The 6379-nt window shown below is 35.2% G+C and overlaps 1 long non-coding RNA gene across 1 annotated transcript; it reads right to left on the bottom strand.

The window, feature by feature from the left end:
* Positions 1-661: 661 nt before the first annotated feature.
* LOC131180741 (uncharacterized) lies at positions 662-5460 on the bottom strand. The gene is made up of 2 exons (XR_009149375.1): positions 4715-5460; positions 662-1088 (listed from the first exon to the last, which is right to left on the bottom strand). It is a non-coding gene; the product is annotated as an uncharacterized LOC131180741 (long non-coding RNA).
* Positions 5461-6379: the final 919 nt, after the last annotated feature.

Genomic DNA, 6379 nt, shown 5'->3' with positions numbered 1-6379 from the left:
ATAAAACTCATAAAAGTTTATTAAGTTAAAAAGTGAAGTGCGCAGCCCGTTTATTAGCGAATCTACATGTTTTGTTAATACTATTTGATTTTTTAAATCTTTGTATTATTTTTATATAAATAGTTAATTTAATTTATACATAAATATAATATATTGCTTTATACTTTACTTTTTTTATACTCTATTTTTCGTTAATAAAGAATATCTTTCCTATTCTACATAAAAAAAAATTACAAGATTAAATTGGAAAATCTTTTACGTTACTAAGGCTAAATTGAAAAGAAAAATTGGGAAAATCTATTAATAGAACGAAAGGTTTGAGATGATTTTTTTTTATTTTTTAATAATGCCTTCTCATAAATTGTTATTTACTGGGTCAGCCTGGGTCTATCATTGCAGGGTACTATAAATTAATACTCAGTTAAAATCAAATCGAATTAAATTATCAAAATTGAATTAATTAAAATTTTTAATTTTATAGACCGCATTGAATTAATAAGTAAATTGAATTGAATTTAGTTCAGTTCTATTTAAAATAAAATGAATTTATTAAAAATTCAACATTAGCATACTGATTCAATTCAATATCCAAAAATTTCCATTCAACACAAAAAATTCAAGCATGCATAAAATGAAAGTCTTTTACAGATGAAAAAAAAAATTCAACTAATTACATCAATTTATTAAAAGAAATAACTACAGAATACTTCCAGATCTATAATCAAAATTGTAGTTTACAAGCTACAAGTCCAGATTCTATTCAAAAGTTGCATGTCCATATTCTATTTAAAGCCTCACATATTGCAATTACAAGCAATTCAACAAATAACTAATTCAAGAATAGAAGCCCATTTAAGAAACACACGAAACTGAATAGATGAAAATTCAAAAAACACCCATAAGCTAAAATATACAAACAGGATCAGAAGACCTAGAGCAACGACGAGGAAAGGCGAGGCTTCAACAGCCTGTGCATGCAAGCGTCCAGGTGAGCGTCAACTAGTTTCCACCGAGGAGTGGACTGGAAAACAACGTTGACTTCAATCTTAGGCAATTTGAAGTCAATGGTCTCAACCTTCGACTTTAATCTTCAATCGCCAACAGCATCAGCAACGAGCACATGCAAGGATTGATGACGAAGAGAGAAATGAGAAGATAAGTGACTGGTAGCGGAAGAGTGAGCAGTAAGGATTGAGAGAACAGAGAAGTGGCGCAAAATTTTGGGGGAGGGGGGAGGGGGTAAAGAGAGTGTGACTAACGATTGCAAGAGAAGTGGGAGGATAGCAGCTCATATAACCCTAAAATGCTAAATGGTCAAAACAATGTCTTTAATAGAATTCCGAATCAGTTTAGTTTTATCGAAAATCTTTCTCCAAAACAATGTCTTTAATAGAATTCCGAATCAGTTTAGTTTTATCGAAAATTTTTCTCCAAAATCAAATTGAATCCAACTCCTATCTTTTCTCTAATACTCTCATTACGGACTTTATCTAGTTTAGTATGGCCACTCATCCACCTTAAAATTCTCATCTCTGCAACTCTTATCTTAAACCCATACCACTCCTTTAATACCGTGTTGTACGGTATGGTTGTACGGTAAAACTCTCCTTTCAACTTATTGGGAATCTTGCGATCACATAAAACTCCCGTGGCACGTCTCCATTTCAACCATCCGGCTTTAATCCTATGACTAACATCCTCCTCACATCCCCATCTACTTGAAGTACTGAGCCAAAATATTTAAAGTGATTATTTTGGGACAGTACCACTTCATCCAAACTAACTCCTTCCCTATCACCAGTTTGGCCTTCACTGAACTTGCAATGCATGTATTCTGTCTTTATTCTACTTAACTTAAAGCCCTCTGACTCTAGAGTACTTCTCCAAATCTCTAGCTTTTTATTAACTACTTCTCGCATCTCATCTATCAGAACAATATCATCTACAAACATCATGCACCAAGGAATACTCTCTTGTATATGTTTCGTCAATTCATCTAAAACTAATGTAAAAAGATAAGGGCTTATAGCTGATCCTTAGTGTAATCCAATTGAGATCAGAAAATCTCTTGTGTCCCCTTCCACTGTGCGCACAATAGTAGTTGCTCCTTCATACATATCTTTCAACACTTGTATGTACTTAATAGATACCCTCTTTTGTTCTAACACAATCCATAGGACATCTCTTGGAATACTGTCATAAGCCTTCTCCAAATCAATAAAAACCATGTGTAGATCTTTCTTCACATCTCTATATTTCTCCATCAAGTTTCTAATGAGAAAGATCGCTTCCATAGTTGAACGACCGGGCATAAAGCCAAATTGATTGAGAGAGATAGAAGTATCATGACGTAGTCGATGCTCCACAACTCTCTCCCACAACTTCATAGTATGGCTCATGAGTTTAATTCCCCTATAGTTCGAGCAACTCTGTATGTCTCCCTTATTTTTTAAAATAGATACTAAAATACTCCTCCTCCATTCATTAGGCATTTTCTTTGAGTTTAGAATCTTATTAAATAATTTAGTTAATCATGCCACTCCCATATCTCCCAAACACTTCCACACTTCAATTGGTATTCCATCGGGTCCACAGGCTTTACCCACTTTCATTCTCTTAAGTGCTTCCTTTACTTCTAAAGATCTAATCCTTCTAGTATAATTCACATTCTTTTCTATTGTTCTATAGTCTATATTCACGCTATTACCATTTTGATTATTATTAAAAAGATCATTAAAATACTTTCTCCATCTTTCTTTAATGTCCTCATTTTTCACTAACACTTTTCCTTCTTTATCCTTAATGCACCTAACTTGATTGAGATCTTGACATTTCTTTTCTTTCCTCCTTACTAATCTATAAATATCTTTCTCCCCTTCTTTAGTTCCAAGTTTCTCATATAACTTTTCAAAGGCCTGTGCTCTTGCTTGACTAACTGCTTTTTTTGCCTCTTTTTTTGCTATCTTGTACTGTTCATATGCGTCATTATTATCACATTTAGGTAATTTCTTATACCATTCCATTTTTCTCTTCATTGCCTTTTGTACTTTCTCATTCCACCACCATCTCTCTTTTGAGGGTGGTCCATGTCCTTTAGACTCTCCAAATACTTTTCTAGCTACTTCTCTAATCTTTGATGCCATCTGTATCCACATATCATTGGCCTCCATATTCAACTTCCATGCTTCGGACTTGAGAAGCTCATTTTTGAACTTCACTTGCTTTACTACTTTGAACTCCCACCACTTTGTTCGAGCTACACTATTTCTTCTTACCTTACTTGAATTGTTCCAAAACTTGACATCCAAGACCACTAACTGATGTTGACTTGTTAAAGCCTCTCCTGGAATGACCTCGCAATCCTTGCATAGAGCTCTATTTGTCTTCCTGGTTAAGAGGAAGTCGATTTGGCTTCTATGTTGTCCACTTTTGAAAGTCACTAAAAGTGACTCTTTTTATAAAGTAGGTATTTGCTAGTTTTAGGTCGTATGCCATATCAAAATCCAGGATACTTTTTCCCTCCTTATTTCGACTACCAAAACTAAAACCTCCATGAATATTCTCATAGCCTTGCCTATTACTTCCTACATGTCCATTCAAATCTCCACCAATGAAAATATTCTTTTCATTTGGTATGCTTTGCATTAAATCATCTATATCTTCCCAAAACCTTTGTTTACTCTCACTATCTAGTCCTATTTGTGGGGCATAAGCACTAACTACATTTATTGTTTTTCCTTCTAGTACTAGCTTTACTAGTATAATTCTATCTCCTACTCTTTTCACAGCTATTACAGCGTCTTTCAATGTCCTGTCTATGATTATGCCTACTTCGTTCTTATTTCTCTCCTTTCCGGTAAACCACAGTTTGTACCCTGAATTACTCACTTCCTTGCTTTTCTCTCCTACCCATTTAATCTCTTAAATGCAAGCAATATTCACCCTTCTCCTTTCCAAGGTATCCACAAGCTCCATTAATTTTCCTGTAAGTGATCCAACATTCCAAGTACCAATATTGATCCTCCTCCTATCCTATTCCTTCCTAATTGGTCTCCTTTTATGATATCTTCTATTGTTTTCTATGTCTATCTTGTGTTCTGTTCTACTATCTGTTCTAATATCTATCCTATGGACTAACTTCTTTACCCACACCCGTCCATGATGTGGGAACCCTTACTCACTTAACACCACACCAGGGCGCCGACGTGGCGCGTCGCTTTCTGTGAACACCCTACACCCTTGCATATTTCTCACTACACCCGGGCTCCGATGTAGCGCGTCGTTAGTAGAGAAAGCCCCAACGTTTATATCATTTGAATCCATATAATAAGGTGTGACGAAATTTTTACGCTAGTTGTCACCTACTCCTTTATCCGGGCTTGAAACCGGCTAAGCGCAAACTACTTAGGCGGAGTTAAATTGAATCCAATTAACATAATTTTAAAAATTACAAACTAATCCGAATTATTTTTTCATAAAATCAAATCAAATTACTAAATTAAATCAATTTGATTGATTATTTTGATTTAAATTAAATAGTATTTATCTTTGCTCTAAACCAGCACTACTTGTTGTAATTAGTATATTATCTGCTATTTTGATCTATTGATACGAAAGTATAAAAGATCCAAATTTTAAAATTTTAAATTTTAAATATAATTAAATAATACCATAACTGTTTCTGTTTCACCCATAAACTAACTCAACGTGTGACCATCCAATTGCCTCAACTCTTTCGCGTCGTTTTCTCTTACCTTTGTTCTTCTCCTTTGCAAGTTCAGGTCACTTGTTCCTGGTCGATTTGCGGCCTTCTTCTGCCCCTTTTGGCCAGGGATACCCTTCATTCCCTTTCCCGGAGAGTGGTTCTCTCCCTCATCATCTCCGAGTGGGGTTGTAAATAAGTTAGAATGACCTCTTTTTACATGCAGATTGGGCTTGATTGGTGAGGGATGATGGTTGATCTGCGCGGATTAGTTTTACAGAACTTTTAGTTGTGATCTTGTGTTCTTTGCTTGTTTTCTGTTTCGCATTAGTTTTCTTTTGAGTGTTGCTGTTGCAGCTCTTAAGGCATACGAAGAATTGATTTTATAGATATGCTTAGAGCCTTCATAACTCTGTTTGTTGACATGTGTATTCATTTCCTCTAGTCTCGTTTGGAACGGTCATCTGGTGGGTAACTCGTGGGGTGCGATTTAGTAGATTGGCTCGAAAGGTGTGAATGGAACACAAAAAAGGCCTATTGCTGAAGCTGTTTGCCTGCTGAGGTGCTGACGTAATTTCCTTGAGGCTTACATGCTGACTCCTTTTTTTCATCGGCGTTTCCTTTGTTTTGGGTCCAAGCACTCTGTGTTGAAGAATCTAGCCTTTGATATTTGTTGCCTTGTTCAGTTGTTGGTAGGTCTTACTCTTGGACGGTGCTATGCCGATTCGACGATGCTATCAAGATCCTTTACAATGATGCGTGCTTGCATCTGTGGCGGGTTCATTTTGGCAAAAGAATCCTTATATTCGGGTTATCCTTGCCCGTTTGGAGGGTGCTGCCCTTGTTAGGTTATGGGCTCAAGCCCTTGTAGCTTTTCTTGTTGCTTATTCATTTTGAGTTTGAGCCTGTTTAGAATTTGGAATTTTTACAGCTAGGTTGTTCGGCTTTGACCCTTTCTTTTTATTTGTATTCTTAGGCCTTTTAAGATGGTTGTACTCTTTGATCCTCCAGGGCTTTTTAATGGAATTGACCTTTTGATAAAAAAAAAAATAAAAAAAGCCCTTAACATGTGATCTATCTAGTCATTATCTCATAACAAGAAAGACCTATATCTAATGGCGCTTATTCTGTACTTTATGGGCACAAATTGATAATTCGTGGAGCAACACACACGGCCAAAATGAATCCATTTCCCATCTAAATGTTTTCAATTTAAACATAAAAAAAAATGGAAATATATCAATCGATTTTAAAAATATCCAACAGGTTTCAATTCACAGCCACGATTCTCCTCCTTTAGATGGTGAAAAGAAACTCGTGTTTGATCAATGGAAACGCCTCGTGCCTATCATGACTTTCTTTCATATCTATTGGCTGCCGTTCGTAAAATGTCAATTGAAGGAGCTCTTTGCCATTGTCTTATTCAGAACCTATGCTGGTAGACGTGCAACTCGACCATTAAAGGCATATGTTAAAACTCTGTTATAGTGCTTTTAGTTGAAATATTATCTCTCGTGTATATAATATTCGGTAATATAGTGTTTGTATTAATATTTAGAGGTTTAGAGTTTAAAGTATAATTTCTAAACTTTAAACCTTTAAAGATATACGTCTTAACTTTTAGAAGTTTAAGAAGTATTTTTATTATAGTGAACAAGATAATATTATAATTTTTAC

Source organism: Hevea brasiliensis, chromosome 6 (genome assembly GCF_030052815.1).
Source record: "Hevea brasiliensis isolate MT/VB/25A 57/8 chromosome 6, ASM3005281v1, whole genome shotgun sequence".
Lineage (NCBI taxonomy): Eukaryota > Viridiplantae > Streptophyta > Magnoliopsida > Malpighiales > Euphorbiaceae > Hevea > Hevea brasiliensis.
The sequence above is the reverse complement of the archived record's forward strand: the minus strand, read 5'-3'. Positions and strand labels throughout refer to the sequence as shown.